At 38.3% G+C, this 17,676-nt stretch overlaps 2 protein-coding genes across 3 annotated transcripts in view; one reads left to right on the top strand and one right to left on the bottom strand.

Moving 5' to 3' along the window:
* LOC139770115 (uncharacterized) overlaps positions 1-5,704 on the bottom strand; it is a 34,380-nt gene extending 28,676 nt beyond the window's left edge. Inside the window, exon 1 of one of the 2 annotated variants that reach the window (XM_071701847.1) lies at positions 5,458-5,704. The gene's annotated coding sequence lies outside the window, so the exon portion shown is untranslated. The remainder of the gene's footprint in view (positions 1-5,457) is intronic. The other variant, XM_071701846.1, reaches the window with a different exon arrangement.
* A 1,642-nt stretch (positions 5,705-7,346) lies between these two features.
* Positions 7,347-17,676, top strand: part of Rdgb (retinal degeneration B) — a 35,053-nt gene continuing 24,723 nt past the window's right edge. The window contains exon 1 of the mRNA XM_071701829.1: positions 7,347-7,518. The gene's annotated coding sequence lies outside the window, so the exon portion shown is untranslated. The remainder of the gene's footprint in view (positions 7,519-17,676) is intronic.

Below are 17,676 nucleotides of genomic sequence, written 5' to 3'. Positions count from 1 at the left end.
ATAAAATCTTATTCATCGATTAAATATTATATGAATTTAACATTGACAACATTTCGTCTTGAAAGATGCTTGTATCATGTATAACGCTCTACCAAATATTACGTTAATGTTTAACATATTATGTTAATGTTTTAAAGACTGGGAAAGTGTATGGCGTCGAATTAAATTTCGCTTGACTACAAATAATTCTAGCTGCAGGTAGACTATCCTATCCGTCTATTAGAAAGTATTTAGTATAGAAGCACTGAAGTCCTAGAATTGGATGTTATTGTATTATCCGAACGTGTAAATCGTGAGTGCCAAATCGGTCTATTATTAAACACCTAGTGTAAACATTAGAATCCTAGAATCGGATGTTATTATCCGAAAGCGTAAATTGTTAACACCACAAATATTTAATCGTATGAAATACGCGAAGATTTTATGATGAAAAATTTCAATCGCGTATCTTTGTCAAGTTGCTCAAAGATAACGAACAATTAATAGACGTCGTTTAATCAATTCATGTTGATTACATCACAATTCAGTCGTGTTGGTATCTCTATCGATATTCGTAAGAATATAACTAACTTGCTTCATGCAAATATGCTATTAATCATCCATTAAAGGACTATATCTCTTAGCACGCGCGTTCATTAATATTTCAGCCTGTGCGAATCAATACAAACGCATGCGCTTATCATATGTACAATATTTTTTAAATATATATGATAACCATTCTGTCTAGAATTTACGGTAATAGTGATTATTCTGGAATGTTATATCCATACAGTTTATATATAGATATACATGTATATATAAATTTATTTATTATCTATCTTTTTTATCTATTCTTATTAGCAATTTATTAAATTAGTAATTAACTCGATTAAAGTGATAATTCGCTTCTTTTCTCGACTTTTATATTTAGTACATTTATTTCTATCCCTTAGAAATCTCGAACGCCCTATTTCTGTCGGATATCGTCGCGCACTTCTCAAGAAATGCAATCAGCTTCGTCATGCTGTTTGACGCAAAACGATACACGAACATCGTGCGGTCGATAACGCGATTGACGAAGAGGGAAATAGAGAGACGCAGAAGTAGAATGAGAAAGCGAGAAGGATCGTTAGATTTTATTGCGTGCTCGCGTATACTAATATTTGCGGGGTGGTAAGAAAAAAAAGTTATCGGACGACGCGAAGTGTAAGATTACGTAAATGCGTAAGCGCCGTTACTCGTGTAGTCGTTAGATAACAATTCCATTCTATAATTAGGTTACTGCGCGCAACGAAGAGAGCAACTGTACAGACAGAAAGAAAGAGAAGGCTCAAAAAAGGCGCTATTATCAATTTCTTCGGGCGAGCCGAGATAAAGTATGCTGTGTGTCGAGTTAACCACGGTTATTTTGCGTGCAATAAGAATGTCAGGAAACAGGGTAGAGACATAGTCGAATGAGTATAGAACGTTGCGGAGATCAACCATGTAGGTATTCTCAAATCTATTTCTAGTCGGCGTGATCAGATAAATGTATAGATCTGTTTTGTGCGTAAATTACCTGAGAGTACGTGCTCGAGATCGCAATCGGAACCTGATATTTTATTCTGATGTTATCAATTTTGAAGTCTAAAGGTTAAATAACTATATGAATTTCAGTCACGTTTATTTTTTCTCTTATTTTAATGTTTTTTAAGCTTTCCCACTAATCACAAGAATTCTATTATCACAAATTGTTAATCTCGACTAAGATTGCTAAAATTTCTCAAGTAATTAATTTACATTACTGTCATGTATAAAATTTTTGTATATAACCATTCTCAATATATAAGATAATAAAAACGACTTATTTTTTATTTATTTATTGCGTAACAATTACTCTTGAATAATTTTATTATTTCTTGAGAATAGAAAATTTGAATGAAAAGAATAAACATTAATTTGTTAAAAAATCAGTATTTTAGTATAGAAAACATATAAAAGAATTATAAAAAGAATTTAAATGATGGACAGCAAACGAGGAAGCAAAATGAGAACATATATTTATAATAAAAAATAATTTATAGGGAGACATTATGAGGTTTGATTAAGTTATATAGTCAAGTTAACCATATTTATATAGTCCAGTTAACCAAGTATAGTTAACTATATGTAATTAAATTAGCTTTATTTCTTACACAAAGAATGTTCTTCAGTTTCATGTAAGAAGGACCCCCCGCGACGAGTGTTATTTTTGTTCAGAGTTATGTCTCTAGAGTCTAGATAATTGAAGAACTGGATGTCTCCGGATAACTCATTGCCCTGAGGGATACCCCCTCGGATACAGGCAGTTTGACGTCAGTATCACGCATTTTAAGAGCATAAAAGTAACACGTCATTTTGTCGTGCGATTATACAATCCAATTACATCGCGTGTCGCAATGGAGTTTACGCAAACAGGTCCTTCGCGGGTGGTCTTTTCCATTAGCGCAACTGGAATATTCCTCGATGTAAATGGGATAAACAAAAACAAACGCTTTCGCGCATTTTTGTCGTTTTCGTAATACACGTAAAATGGCATTAAGCCGGATTAAAGATAAATGCGAGGACTAAGTAATGCGTGTCTCATTTCGTCGTTAGCTGCGGTGACAGGGGATAAGTCAACTTCCGCGCGCGCGTCGGTTAATCATAATTCAAACATTCTCGTTATCTTAGCGAGAGCGAGGCGTCAAGCTGCGCTAAGAGTCATTATCGTGCCAAGGTCAGCACGGTGGTGATCGCAACGTCGTCGGACTAATCAGCAGACTGGAAAGATTCCGCGTTATCGCGCGGGTGAAGATCGCGTTGCGATTCGCGTTATCGTGACGGCTACGCATCTTCGCATTTCCGTTATCGAGACCGCGGACGACATACGCCAAGTGCATGGCATGATGATTCGCGTCATTCGACTCGAGGTTCGCTCGATAAGCCTCGTGTTTGATAACAAATCCCATTCCACACGTACGCTGTCCATCAAAGAGAACCTCGTTCCGTCGGGAAAATTTGTTGCAGTTAACGAGAGTGCACAATGGCGGCATCCGATCTATAAATATTTTAATCAGCAATCAATACTGATGATAAATATATGTGGTATTGGTCACACCGGAAGTGGGTAGATAGTCTCGGGTGACCGAGCATGACTTCTGATTTCGGGTTTGGAGTTTCTTGATTGTCGATTAGCTATCGTGTTATCGAGGGCTTATCGTTTTAGAAAGGAAAATATTCCTACGAAACGATCGATATCATCAGCGAATCACCAGAGGAGGCGCTTTTTTGTTCACTCCATGCCATAGTCTTCGGTAATTATACGTATTTTTCGCTTAATCATGTTGGAACGTGAAATTGTAAAATGTCTCTAAAGGATTCTCGTAATGTGCTGTATTAATTAGTGTCTGCGTTGTTAAAACTGCCAAGAAGAAAAACGGAGACGTAGAGGATCGTGATCGGAATGCGATTTGTGACAATGTTGTTTCGAACGTGGAACGTATTTGAATGTGAAAAGATCGTTCGATAAATATATAAAACGTATCACAGAATGTTTCCATTTATCATGTCGTTCTATTTATTATCCTATAGAAAATAACAGATATTTAAAACTGTAATTCATAAAAGAAAGTGATACGATTATCACGGTGGGATTATCGCGCGTATTACATTACGGTATAATTTTAGTGTTAATTTCACTCGAATTTCACGTTAATTACAGTCGTTAATTACGGTTGTTAATTGTGGAAGAACTAATTACACGTTTGCGTTGTGTATTATGCAAGAATATGACATTAATATTGACATTAATAACAGGAACGTCAAAAGTATAAAACGTATTTTATTAAAACTATTTCGACTTCAGAGGCGCGAGTTCGGTTACTTGGTGTATCTCGCATTTTTCATCTTTTATAAAATACTCCCAGGTGTTACTAGACGTTAGGAAACGATACGGTCTTATTAAAATGCAGGCACTGCTATTAATAAAATTTTTATGCGGCTAGACATGCGGCCGGTTCGTGCAACCCGCGAGGTCGGTAAGTCTTAAAGGAGAACGAGCGATATCGCGGTATAAAGCCGCGGATCGATACGCAGGCATGTCGGCCGATGAACTGGCGCTTGTGTCCGATCGAGAAAGAGAGAGAGAGAGAGAGAGAGAGAGAGAAGCTTAACTGTCCGCGATGAGCGATCTCTGTGTGCAAAGTAAAAATAAGACACGAGCGTAAATTAATCCTTCCGGTCGAACGAAATTCCACCAAACGAAAAGCGAGGGCGATCCGTTGAGCTTTTGTTCCTCATATTTTCTCCTAATCTCAACGATAAGTGTAACGACAGATTACACTTATCGTTCAGATTAATAGAACTTGGGGACTCGGCTACCAGTTTCCTTCAGCGGCGTACAGCAAGATAGTCTTCTCGCGTGAAAGTAGATTAGTAGACGGTTCGCCCGGTCATTGAGCGACACCGGTAGCGACGCCCCGTTTTCGTGAATTTTTTTTGTAGGGCGAAAATAAATTATTCCCCATTGCGCACTTCTTTGCCCTTTGTTCTATCATAATAATTAAAAGTTTCGATGTAGGTCTATTCGTGATGACAAAGGCGAACTACGCCGAAGAATGCCGTGACAGCTTCGAGTAAAAATATCGCGGAACGGGAACAATTTATGAGTCAGAGGAAATTACTTGAATCCATACTCTTTTGCAGTTACGACTCATCGGTATATATAGCGATAATTTGCGTACATTAAGGAGAGCGCTTCCATTTAAATTGGGAATTCAGTACGAAAACTATAATACAACACTGTTATTAGAATTTCCTCGTGTTAGTACAAATACCGCGATGACATTTCACACCGACATGCAGAATTCTTCTATATAGATTTTCCTTATCCTTGTCGGCACTATCGATTTTTTAAGAGCGGTATATCGAAGTGTGGGAGGTCTTACGAACGTAAATGTCAGACTTTATCTACGGGGTCACGAGTACCTACCGCCGAAATCGTTGGATAAAAAAGTTATTTTCTTTATCGAAACGAAGAGACTTATTATTGACAGCGATTCTTCGAACTTTTATTATATATATATATATATATATACACATATATATATATACATATATATATACATATATATATCCGTAACAGTAAATTAACATTTCCTCCGAGTTTCCTGTGTTCCCGATACTCCTGCCTCCTTCATTTCGGATTCTGTGCGTATCTCGCCGGTTATTCATCTCCGGGATATATCGTAAAATATGCTCTATCGCGAGAATAAGGACGACGAGATATAGGATTCGCTCTTGCGGCCTTTCCTTAACACTCGCAGAAATTAACTCGAGGATCCTTCGAAATCCACGCTCTCTATACGCTCCGACCTCATTTCGAGAGAGCCTCGAGTATTTTTCTTTTACTTCTCTGAATCTCGCCGGTCCTTCGCGGCTTCGACGCGTCGCGGGAATAAGGGCGCACCCGGGATTTACCTACGTCGTCGAGAAGATCGATGAGGAACGTGCTCCCTCCACGCGCTGCGCCGCGCTCAGCTCAGCTCGGCTCCGCTCCGTGCACCGGTCTACGCGCCGGGGAAAACGATGATCGTTCGCGGGATATTTTCTCGAGACACCTGTTCTTTCTTTCTGCTGGACTGTCGTTGCCTCTGTGAGGAGAAGCCGCTCGCACCGGCGACACCGAGAACGTGACGTGCGTTCCCTTGCAACCCCGCTGTAACTGGCGGATTTTCACTATGACGACCAGACAACCAGTGACGTAACTAGACAACTAGAGTAATAAGGGCGCAGGAGCGTCCGCCGCTTGAATGCACCCTTCCTCCTTCACCCTTACCTACCCTAAATCTTTGTCCCATTTACGCGAACGATACGTGCAAGCTTGTTGTTGGCAACATAATTACGATTCATGTAAATTCTTGACTGTTATATATATATTTCAGAGATATATTTTAGAGTGTCTTTTAATTTATAGTTGCTTTTCTTCAAAAAGCTCGCAAAGCTGTTAATTTTTAAGGTACTAACGATTAAAATAAGGAGTCTCACGTTCTAAAGAGTAACATCCTTTTCTCTTAATTTTCTTTTATAATTCTCGCAAAAGTTTTAAAAAATTGTCGTAGACCGATTTCAGTCATTGATATTCCACGTCATTATCGCTCCGATCTATAGCGATTGGAACATAGGCATAAGAATATCACGTGTGAGTCCCACAACTAGGGTGTAATATAAAATGGATTTGTAAATATAATTTTGACACCGATGAGATGTCTCAAAACACTTCATATATTTCGTTCTGCTCGTTCTGCTGTTTGTAAATTGAGCGGAACGCGGAATCGTCATGGTGGGTTTTGAATGAAACAGCTGACACGCCGGCGCAATCTGCGTACGCAGCGAATGATCATTGGCCGCTTCTGTACGACCATCGAAGTTGTCCACGAACATCAGCGTTATGAAAACGTGGTGTTGTGTCATCAAACTCGTATCATTAATATCAGTTTCGTTGCGAAATTTCCGTTTAATGATTAATTTCGGAATTAGACAAATACTGCAAAAAATATTGTGAAAAAGGATGTTTGACTTATTTTTTATGAGCAAAAAAGAATTAAGGATATTATGAAACAATTCGAGAAATTTTAGAGTCGAGTGATGCAAATGTTTGACGAACTCGAAGACGCGAAGGTTGAAACATCGAGAAATTAAAAATGTCACACAATTAAAGATTATATATAAATTTATCAACAAATTTGTAATTACTATTGAATGCACATATACATGTATACAAAATGCTTAACAAAAAAAAAATGTTAAATGGAAGTAACTTAGAGCTAGGTATATGGAAGTGCCTCTGGAGACCACCTGGAGAAGATTCCAAGAATATGTTGATAATGATGAAACAAATAAAGACAAATAAAGACTTTTTAAAGACAATTGCCTTTGTCTTAAATACATTTGTCTTTATCGTGTTATCATGATATCTCGTGTCATCAGTTCTGTCTCTTCAAAAAGTTACTTCCACGTAAGTATCATCATTTTTGAAGCACCCTTATAAAACAAAAAGTATAGAAAAATATAATATTATGGAATCGTAATAGAATTTGAGAATTTTGGAATTGAGTCGTGCAAACGTTCGAGGATGCTCGAAGCCGAGGTTCGCAAAGATCCAAAAATTGAAAGATTATAAATGTCAGGGATTAAAAAATCTGAATACCTCCGAGAGACGCGTTTAATATCGTTGCGTGAAAGAAGCAAGAATTTTCGCTCTTTCGCTTGTTCGAGTCATCAATAGATACGGCATTGCGCTCTTAATTACAACGGCGCAGGCGTCGAAGAAGCTACCTTATCAACCGAGATGACATCCCAACGCAGGGTCTCGCCTTGGTCGCGTCCGAAGAGTCGTCGCGTGAAAATGCCGGGGAACACCTTGCGGCCGCACGATCGTCGCGTGTGATCGTTCCGCGTGTAAACCGTCGCGAGTACGATCGGAGCAGTCCTGCAATCGGAGCACCTGTGTCGGCGATTCGGAAGCTCATTGGGAAATCGGTAAGTCGGCGATCGATTGGCGCGTTTCGACGAATGCGTATATATAAACAAGCGACAAATCGACTGCGTGCTCGGTGAACGGCAGGAAATTGTCGGCGAATTGCGAAACGGCGCGCGTGATCGTCGCTGTGAATCGTCGAGCAATTTGATGGCCTGTGTTCCGGTGATCGATGATGATGGACAGTAGCGTACGAAAGAATTAGACGAGGGAACGGGGGGGGGGGGAGAAGAGAGGCACGCGAGAGAAACGTTTAGAGAGGATTTTTGATGTAAAATATGATATCTTACTCTCTGTCAGAGAACCTTCCTCCTCCATGTGAGAACCTTAGCCACACACACGTTACAGTTGCTATACATTTCTTTCCTTTGTATCAATCACCGTGATGCCCAGTAATATGACAGAACAAAAATATAATTACTGATAAATAAGATAACATAATTCTATTGTGTTCGCGGATAAAATTATCCGTTCGGTTTGAAAATGTTGTGACATTAGGGATATCATAGATGTAAATAACTAAATACGCATAAGATAATGTTAGGGATATTACGTTTTCTAAACAATTCGTACATTTAATAAAATTTCTTCTCTTCTTCTCAATTACTTGAAAATTTATTCATTCAAGTTATCTCGTAGAATTTTAGCACGTGGAATAGAATTTTAGATTGGTGAAATTGTACCTATTCACACACAAACTTAGAAAATGTAGTATTTGCGAGAGAGAATATCATTAATTTAATATAATTAATTAAATATAATATAATTGATTTATGATGTGATTTATAATGGTATCTGTTTAAGGCAGTTCTACAAGTTACTTCTAAGTTAATATATTTCAATGCTGCTGCGTATATTTCAGACAATTAGTCACCACGAATTGTTCATATATTCATGGATTCACAGATACTTGACTTCATGAATTCAAAATCCATTGACCTTTGTATTTGCATATCCTTGAGATAGAATCTTTGATCTTTAGATCTATAGATAGTTTCATAATGGTTGCAATTTTAGTAAACTATGGATTTAGGATTTCAGATCCGAAAATCGTTTATTCGACGATTCTAATTCCATAAAATTGATAAATTGTTTATTTTTATTCAAATCTAAAGACGCTACATAGATAAAAGCACTTTTGAACAATTATTTGGAAAATATTTTGTCCTATACGATTAGCAAGTTATTGTGTATTATTTTATGTAGATAGATATTTTTAACTAAACATCTCATTTCTATCTTATTTTTCATTTGAGTAAACTTTATCAAATAATCTTATGCTTTTTTAATCGTATTACTAATTGTAAGTATAATAAAATAAAATTATCTGGTAAGAATTTATTAAATACAATTTGCAGTTATTATTAGATAGCCATTAGGTCTGCCATAGGAATTTTCTCTTTCGCTGTGGATAATCGCACATAGAAATTTTAAATTGATAAATCTTTGATTCTTAATCGCGATTAATCGCAGTTTTAATTTCGTTTTCGCAAATGCAAACTTAAATTGACTTAACCGGAGGAGATAATTTATTATTTTTATCGCGTGTTTAATCTGCCCTATTATTATTTTGAAAACAAATGTTTTTCAATCGCACAATCGCGCTTTTCGCTTTTCACACTCGAATTTGACATTTGCGATTAATATTCCACTTTACGGAAAATGTCGCGCCCGTGGCGTCCAGTATAAATATCCACTCGTGTCTCGTTATTATTTTACTCTCGGTACTGACGTTAACGACAGCGGAGGACATCACAATGTTGACGTCACGTCGGTTGAATGAGAGCGAATTTCAAGTATCTCCCTTTCTCTCTTCAAGAGACGTCATGAGTGACGTCAGACATTTGGAAAATCGATTAAGTGTAGGCTCGCCCCAATTTTCGGGTGGAAAACTTAATAAGCTTAATAGTGGAGAGAGGATAATGAGATTTAAGACTTACATAGATAAAAAATAATAGGATTTCCTTATCTATCTATAATGTCTACATCATTGCGTTCATATTGGTCACTTCCTTCTTTTTTTCCAGTTATAGCAAATGTCTTATGTTTCAGTTTTATTTTAGTCCTAAATGTCTTATTTATTAAAAATAATGATGAAGAAATAGTTTTATATTGACTTGTGAGAAAAAGATACAAACTTTTGTTGACAGAACGCAGTCCAAAATGTTCAGAGAAAGCTAGCAGAAGCTGAGGAAAAACCGCTACTTTAATAACTTCAATTATTTCGATGGTTTAATTACGCGATATCGCAAGCTTGTTGCTATATTGCGGTTAATGGATATGTACTATATACGACGCGACCTCGGAGATTCTGCGTGCCGAGCGATGTAATTAGGTTCACGCAGCTGAATGATGAACTAGGTATGATAAACCGCACACGTCCGCTACTAATTATGGTCTGCAATAATTAGAAATTGAGACTCAAGAAGCGTGGTCGATTTATTTTCCGGCAGCATCTGTGCCTTCGTAACGAGAACTCTCTTAGCGGTTAATATGAATACGTGACGAACATAAATGCCGCAAAATGCCATAAACTTTCAGGATTGTGCACGTTCCGATAGAGAGAAAAATCTCGAGAAATTATTCGTCACCCTTGAATCCGTAACGGATTTGTAGATGCTTAATTTCTTTGCCCCTATCGGCTTTTTTTTATTTCAAGAGCTTTTTTTCAATAATATAAAACTGTTAACCTAAAACACTTGATTTTGTGTGCAATTCTCAGTTTTTTTACTTGATTCCGTAATTCCCTGAGTCTATAGGTGTTCAGAATTTTCGTTTTATTTCCAGAGCTTTGTTTCTCTAGCGGAACTTTCCGGCTCTCTGAATTCATTGTCTTGCAGACTTTTTTTTTAACGGTCTCTTGATTCTGTAAACTGCGGAATTTATCACACGATATGTGATTTAACAAGTGGGCCTCGATTTAACGAATTTATTCCCATGTGTAGTGAGATATTTTCTTATTTCTACGTCAGATATTCGATAATACATATATATTTGATGCACAAATGATACATCTCCTATTAAAAAATTAAGAAATATTTTTGTAAGAAGTACAATACACAGATAAGTGTAATACACTCGAGACAGTATTTTAGCTGTAAAAACGAACGAGAAACAGTAAATCGAGCTTCATAAATGTAAATATATAATAAAATCATATTTTAGAGTTAATTTTAAGCGGATCTTATGCTATCTTGATAAGTAATGTTTTAGATTAGAGTAATCTTTAATTACATAATGATAATGACGATTTGTGGTGATCGTGGCGCATCAGAGAAATGTGCGCTGCTCTGATGAGTCGAAGATCCGAGTTCAAGTCCGACCGAAAATCGTTGGTTTTTATTCAATCGCCACATCTCGAAATCAGAAGGTAATGATAATCCACTGAGAGTATATCTTGCCACGAGAACCCCTCTATATTTAGAGAGAGTACCGGCCTTCCGGGTTGGGGGTTGGGAGTTTAGGCTGACAACCTATTCCCAGAAAACAAATCTTGTCTCAAAACTTGAAAATTTGAGGAGACCCGAGTCCGACTTGGACTGTAGCTCCACTGGATATATATAAAATATTACGCAAATATTACATGTATATCGAAAATACGATTAGCTTAATACTATTCTGTGCGGTTTAATAATCCATGTCTTATCATTCCATTCGTCTACTATTATTGTATCGTGTCTTTATAATGTACTAGAACACTACGATAGAAATATTAAATTGAAAAATTGTCAATATGTAATTATACATATGTGTCCATATATTAATATTTTAAAAAGTATGAAAAATGACGCAATTTTTTAATATATTATTTCTTTCTTATTTTTTGATAACAAGAGAATAGTTCGCTCTTTTTACCAAATACGCACACTATGATGCATTCTATATGTTCAATTCCAAGATAAAATAAAGTAAATGTAAAGGAGAAATTTCTTATACTAGTAATTGCAAGCATCCTCATTTACATACTAACAATACAAGCTTTTTGAGAATTCTAACGGCAAAGGAGATATTTAGATATTTTTCGAGCGATATATGAGATCATATGGCATGCACTTTGAACATTTATGCGCGTTTCGTGTGCACTTTCATTTACAAATGTCGCTACAACGAAATGTAGGAGGGGAGGGGAAAGGGGAGGCTACATTGCGTTTAACTATTGAAAAGAATCAGGGCTAGGAAGTGAAGAAAAAAAGGAAGCGAAGGAGATTAACGAACATTAATGTCTTAATTAACTTTTACGAGATAGAATTGAAACTCATTTGCAGCCCAGAAAATTAGTACGTAGATCTTTTATGCGCTGTACACATTTCGGCCGGATGTTGGGTCACACCGGGAGCGTGCCTATCCTCGGAGGGTGGAAAGGAAACTTCGACCCGCCCTTTTGAAATGTCAAAGGTTGCCGCGCAAGTCGCATCGACGTACTCCCGTTTCCCAGGAAGCAGCCCCTGGTGCGAATAGCTGGCGGCATTGTTTCTACTTGTACGCAGGATAATTCGCTGTCATCCCACGAGAAAGCAAACAAGATAGAAAAATAATATCTCGCATATCCGTTTAGGAAATATTAACGCACGGACACGAGATCAATAATATGCTCCCGAGCATTTATTCGGGACATATTCATACATATTTATCAATAAAACAAATAAATAGTCCGTCGACGAGGCGTCAAACGGAACGGAAATCATACATAATTCACGATGGATTTCCATTCCGTTCGAAAATCACGTTTATACGAAGTTTAATCGAATAAGAATCGTAAATCTCTTTCTCTCTGTATATGGGTCAATACTAACAAATGCGCCCGGGGGACGGAAAATTCTTATAAAAAGACGCGTAATCGATGGCCAATACATTTCTGGTAATCGTGCAAATAAGTTAAGAGTGGGCATTCTTATTTTATCGGTGAAAAAACCCCCATGTCTGTGTCGCGGGGTTAATTATAATCTTAACGATCCGCCGTGATCGATGCTCGGAGAGCCTTTGGTATTTTCGCACAATTATTGTATTAATACCGTACCGGAATATCCGACAAGCCGCGCTTCCCTCGAAAGGTCAGACCGCGGTGACATTACAATTCCATCAAATTCTGAATTTCCCATTCGTCGGCCGCGCGGCGTGAAAAGACAAATATTCGCGACACCCGAGAGCCGTAATTAAATGCCACCCGAAAGATCCGAGGCGGAATTAAAGCGCGGCCCTTTGCCGTCGGCTCGCAAACAATTTTATTTTCCTTCGCTCGCTCGATATTCAATCTTTATGGGAATGAAAGGCCAAATAGGGTTTCTTGGCGGGTGACGCCGGATATTGCGACTAGGACTAAATTTAGGGCATGCAGGCCTCGATTAATCCTCTCGCTTCTTTAGAGAACGCTATAAGTATATAATATATATAAACCCTTTTTCTTATAATTATATTGTTTTATAATAATATAATAATAATTGTACGCTTGTATCTTATATGCTCTTTGTTTCTCAGATCGGTCTTTTAACTCTAGTGCACTATAGTAAGTCACGTTACTATTGTGTTCAGATGAAAAAGTTGTTTTGAAGAAACGAATCTTTCACGATTGAACTTCCAAGAAAATACTTGATCCGAGAGGAATATATGTCGCGTGAGGCAAATATGGAAATATTTTCCGCGGGAATTGCGATATGCAGGTGGCGGGCAGTTTACCAGCTTCCGTCTGGTCCAGATATAGTAGCGTGTCGATAAAGTGTGGATTAAGCGATGTTCCCGTTTGTCACGCGACGCATCCGTTCGTGAGCGTGACGTCTTCGCGTTTAAGTGCACTCCGCCATTAATCTCATCTTCCCGAGGGATTAAACGGGGCCACATTTTCTTCGACATCTCATTAGATCCGCGTCGGCGTCGCCATAACAAAGCGTATCGCTTTTAGGGTTTCGCAGGCAACGTCGGGCATTATATTAACTAACGGAACTAATCCGAATAACGCGTGTCACAATTCCAAGTTTATTTTCTATTCTTTTATATTCTACATTTTGTAGCTCTTGCGAGCTAATGTTATTTCAGTAAATGTCCGGAACCTCTGGAAATTTAGCCAATATTCATCTATTCTATACCGGATTTTCCGCATTCGTTATTCATTTTTCTGCCTCTAACGTAAATTATTATTCACGTGTCAATCGACTATTGAGTGATAATCGTGACGGTAACTTCAAGCGAAAAGAGCGACACTTCTCGAGGTTGGGACCCTTAAAGTCTCAGTCGCATCTTTCACTCCCAATTTCCCTCGAGAGAGGAATTCCAAGACTCAAGCGAGAGGAAACGTAAGGTGATACACGAGGTATAACATGACATCGTTCGTTCGTATCTGGAGGCCGTCCGGTTTGCGGTGCCTGACATTCCGACGAAAGTTCGGTATGTTCGAGAGATCGAAGGACTGCGAATCGCGAACCGTGCCAGAGACGGATCCGTGCTCCCCTCCGACGGATGATGATCCTCGCTGCGACCCTTACCCACCGTGCCCTTCGCCGAGACCGCCGTGTCCTCCCGAGCCGCCAACTTATCGCCCGCACTCCGGTAACGTTGGGAATTCCTCCACGCGTATCTCGAACTTTCCCGATAAATTCGCGGCTTGGCGCACCAGGAATCTTGCGGCGCCGAGATTTAGGTGGCTCGAGATTAGAATTGCGAACGATGATCTATCGAAATGGAGGACACATACATGTATACAGAAAAGCGAGAGAAGACAGAGTCATGTATCTCTGGATAATATTCTGGAAAAATGGAACTTCAAGTTTAGACTATTATACAGACCCTCGTATAACACGGGGGATTCGTTCCATGTTATATGAAATATATGAATCTATATGTTATACGAGTCACATAAATTATACATACATGGATTATGTATGCATATGGAAACACATATTTATAAAAGATATAAAGGTTTATTATGGGAATGTAAAATAAAATGAATATTAAAGATATAATAGTAAAATATTTTTTATTTTATTTTAAAATAAGTAAATATGAAAAATTTTCCGTGTTGTACGAACCCGTATTATATATGGGGATCTATAACTTTGATTTATTACATATAAATATATAGAAAATAAAATATTTATTTTTACGCATAAATCTTAGAAGATAAAATAATTACTTTTTAAAATACATAAATTAAATACGATATATAATGGAAAAGGAAACAGTTATTAAATATCATATGAAAATTAAATGTAATTAATCATATTTCAATCAATTATATATTTTTCTCGATTTCCTGCAGATTAAAACAAAATTTGAGTACAATTAATTTATGTTATCAGTAATAACTCAAAATCTAATTGAATTTGCTTTATTTCGATATTCTACCTTTTATTTCGATATTTCACATTCATAAAGAGGAATATGCATGGATCGAGAATCGAGTGTTTGGCACGAATTTAATTTACCGACGGGTGAGACGACCGACGAGTAGAACGCAATTTAATTTCACTATGGAATTTCTAGCGATACGCGTTAATCACATGTTAATAACAATACGACCGATTATGGGCGCAGATCCACGCAAGCTCGCATTTTGGCGTATGCTGTCCTTGTGCGTCGCGTTACCTCTGGTCGTGGTCATGTCGGCGATTACTTATGCGCGGCAGCGAGAAAAGGCGAAGCAGCCGAGGGAGCCGTTCCTGGATCTTCCGTATATGCGTCGTCGGACTAAGGTTCTGGTCCCCATTTGTCAGAAACTGTCACGAGAAACAGGACTTAAAAAATCTTTTTACCGTTATGATCTGGTAGCTCCGGCGCGAATGTAGACTCTCTCGCGTGCCAATTTATGTCTGCAAACGGCGAGTTTTGCGATCGATTCTTTATCAGCGAGCATTTAATCGTTGACGCGGCGATAGGAGGTATTCTGTATACAAATTTGTAAAATCATTGCAGATCAATCGCGGAGCGATTGCATTGCAAATCACTCGTGGAATTTATATTGCGTTTAATTGAGTTGATGAAATACGAAAATGCTTGTGAGATATGATTAATTTGCCGTTAAATCACACAGTGTTTAAGACGCATTAGTGCTGGTCTACAACCTTGCTTTAAAGGGTATTTAAGCTCTAACCCGTAAGAAATTGACCAAACACAGTCGAGTATTCTCTTCACATTTTATTGTGATTGGTCAATTTCTTACGGCTTAGAGCTTAAATATCCTTTAAAGCAAGGTTGTAGACCAGCACTTACAAATTGCTTTTGTAGAATTTTCAAATTGCATTGATTAAGCATAAAAGGTGAATGTAAGGTATAACTTGCTTCCTTCTTTAAATTCACAATGAAAGTATAGCGAATCAATCTTGATCAAATCTATTTCGAAAATATGTTTTTTCAAATATTTAATGCGCGAATGTTTCAGAAATCTGTGCATCCATTTTTTTTTCTTTTCAATTTTGCAAGATGATTAAATTGCGACACAAATTTTTACAAATTTTTATTCGGTCACTTATTACGGTAGTCTATTTTATGTCTCTTTGACTGCTAGACCTATTTCCTTGGTGGTCTCAATTATCGACTAATGAAGACCCACAATTTCACTGACCTTACCTTAGTTCTCTTATACTATAAATTTCATTATAATTTTTGCTATATATTTCGTAAAATTCACAAAAGAGAGAACGACGGAGGAAAGTTCTCCGTTTGTTTCGATTTTGGATTTGTAAACAGAGCCATTCTCCAGTTTTGTTATATCTCTCTCAACCGCGTGAGCTTTTTTTAGTAACTCGATGCAAAATTAATTTAAATTTGTTTGTCTACTTAGAACCTATAAAATTAATATTGCTCATTTATCGTTAGAGGCTTTACGTAGCGAATCAATTCTCGATCAATTCTTGATCGAATCTATTTTGAAAATATTATTCTTTCGAATATTCGATGCGCGAGTGGCTAAGAAATCCCCATCCATATATATAGCTTTCATTTTTCTTTCAACAGCCATTTCCTTGGGGCGATGGGAATCACACGTTATTCCATAATCCTGTGAAAAACCCGGTGCCGCCGCACGGTTATGAAGTCGAGGATCCAAACAGAATCGCCAAGAAGGCGGGCAATTAGCAGAAGCGTGAGAATAACTTGATCCTGTTAGTGGCAGCTGGAAATAGGCGAGACAAATATGATGGCTTGTCTGCCGACACGCGACGGTCGTTTTAATTTTTAATCGGTTCTTATCGCCCCAGAGAGAGAAAGAGAAAGAGAGAGAGAGAGAGAGAGAGAGAGAAAGGGGAGGGAAAGGGAAGGAGGATCGGGTATGAAATATTGAATTTTAATTTGGACTCTCGGTTGCGTAAAGTGGTTGTAACTTGTTTACCTATTACTCACCTAACGCACGGTGACATTTATTTATTCAAAATTGTTGTGGAAATAATAGTTTGAAACCGCTGTATAAAAGTTTCAATAAAAAAGATTTCCAGAGTCGCTTTGTTAAAATTGTTTCTCTTACATTATTATATCTTCCGTTCATCTAGACTGGTGCTATTTTGCATATTATTCCTCTCACCGCGACTGTATTAAATTTAATCGAGTAAAAGGATTAGGGAACGCGGTTTCTCACAATTTTGAGATTTCGAAAGATGTAAGTTTCCGAGAGATTGTTCGGGGATTAAACTTAGGCTCGGGACAGGCCTCGCGAAAGAGGCGAGAGTTTTTTTTTTCAGGACACCTCACTGTCAAATTAGAGCGACAACAACGGAAGGGTCCCCCGAAAGGGTTAAGGTGACTCCGGCGGGAAAGAGACGCGCACGCCGGAGTCGCGGCGTCGCGACGCCGCGCCGTTTTCGATCTCGCCTTCTCGCGGGGGTTCGCCGGCGCGCGAGTGGCGCAGCTGGTCTCGCGCCTTCTTGGCCGTGTTCGGGGGCGATCAATAGACCGGGTGGCGGCGGAGGACGGTGGTTGTCCGGGCAGTGGCGAGTTAACCACCCCGGCGTCACATTTCTATTATCTAACGACAATCTCCGGTATCACGTCTCCATTATCTAGAAACGATCCCCGGCGAGATCTCACGTATATCCGCCACGCGGATATGGGAGGAGGGAGGGGGCGGAGTTATCTTTGAGCTCTGTCATCGCGGAGTCGTCACGACACACGGCACCCTCCATTTCAGAGACGCGCATACGAGCATCCGCAAATACGTCGATTCTCTTTCGTACATTTTA

The sequence above is a fragment of the Temnothorax nylanderi genome, unplaced genomic scaffold, assembly GCF_030848795.1.
Source record: "Temnothorax nylanderi isolate EJ_2023f unplaced genomic scaffold, tnyl_v1.0 TNYL_tig0027_pilon, whole genome shotgun sequence".
Classification (NCBI taxonomy): Eukaryota; Metazoa; Arthropoda; class Insecta; order Hymenoptera; family Formicidae; genus Temnothorax; species Temnothorax nylanderi.
This window is presented reverse-complemented; position numbering and strand designations above follow the sequence as displayed.